Source organism: Lupinus angustifolius, chromosome LG01, assembly GCF_001865875.1.
Source record: "Lupinus angustifolius cultivar Tanjil chromosome LG01, LupAngTanjil_v1.0, whole genome shotgun sequence".
Lineage (NCBI taxonomy): Eukaryota > Viridiplantae > Streptophyta > Magnoliopsida > Fabales > Fabaceae > Lupinus > Lupinus angustifolius.
The window spans coordinates 11,111,749-11,113,128 of NC_032009.1; positions in this window are offsets into that span (position 1 = coordinate 11,111,749).

Sequence of the window (1,380 nt, forward strand, 5' to 3'; positions counted from 1 at the left end):
AGCGCCTTTGATAGACCTTGTTGAGCCAACACATCCTTAACCCTCCTTTGCCACAATCCGAAATTACCAGTTCCATCAAACTTCCCCACCTCGAATTTGGCACCTAGGTTAAGAGCGCTCTGATACCAATTATTGGGAACAAGCGAACAATCAAATAGTAAAGAGTATAGAGACAAGAGAATAACACAAGAGATTTGGTAACGAGGTTCGGCCAATTGTGCTTACGTCCCCGGGATCGTTGAACGGCTACCACTATATATTATTAGAGAATAAGGATCAATGTTTTACTATTCTTCTCCTTGTTACAATAGGTTTACATAACATCAATATATATAGCCCTCTACCCCAACCCATTTACATCAGCCAAAGCCCATAACTTGTATTGCTGTTATCTAGATATATGAGTCATTGCACAACAATTCAACTAGTAATCTAGTCCTCATAGCAATAAAATATGACAATTATACCATACATCAATTAAACTATTCAAAATTGGAAAATAGTATTGGAGAACAAAGCTACTATGACACATTTTACACATGTCGAATTATTTTATAACATGTGTTTATTAGCTTGTTAGAGAGTTAGTTAGATTAGTTGCATTGCTTACTTTACAAGACATTATATATAAACAACTCTCTCTTATATCATTTCAATTCAATGAGAATTCATCATAATATTTATTTTACGCTGTCGCATATTTTTCCAATATGGTATCAGAGTCTTCGTCTTGAAGGTTTTGGTTACCGCTGCACATTCTCTAAAATTATTATCTTTCTCTTCCAAGATTCAATCCGGTGAACCAAGGCAGAATTTCGCATCACAAGAAAGAGTGAATATAAATGGCAAGAGTGAAGGGAAAGTGCCCTCCATGCAAGGAACCCTCATCTTCATCTTCCTCTAGTGATAATAGTGATTCCACTTAGGAGCATTCAAGGAAGAGACTGAAGGTAAAATATATCAATGATAAAGGCTTAAGCAAGCAAAGGAAATCAACAACAACAACAATAATAAGATCAACAACAACATCAAGATCGTCATCATCAACAACAACAACAACAACAAGATCAACAAAAATAACAACCATACACACCTATCATCACACTATCAATCTTGTCCAAAGAACAAGAAGATATTCATTTTCTTGGGTTCTTTTGCATACTCAAAGAATCCTCCAACGATGTAAAACAATGGAAAAACCATGGAAATACGATCAAGATTTCTGAGCAGGAAAATAATCAAGTGGTTAAGAAAATTTAATCACATCAGGATCGAGATTCCGATCCATCACATTGTTATCAAATCAAATTATCAAGTTGGAGTCATTAACATTTACCCTCCAGCTTGAGGGGGTTATTGGAGAACAAAGCTACCATGACA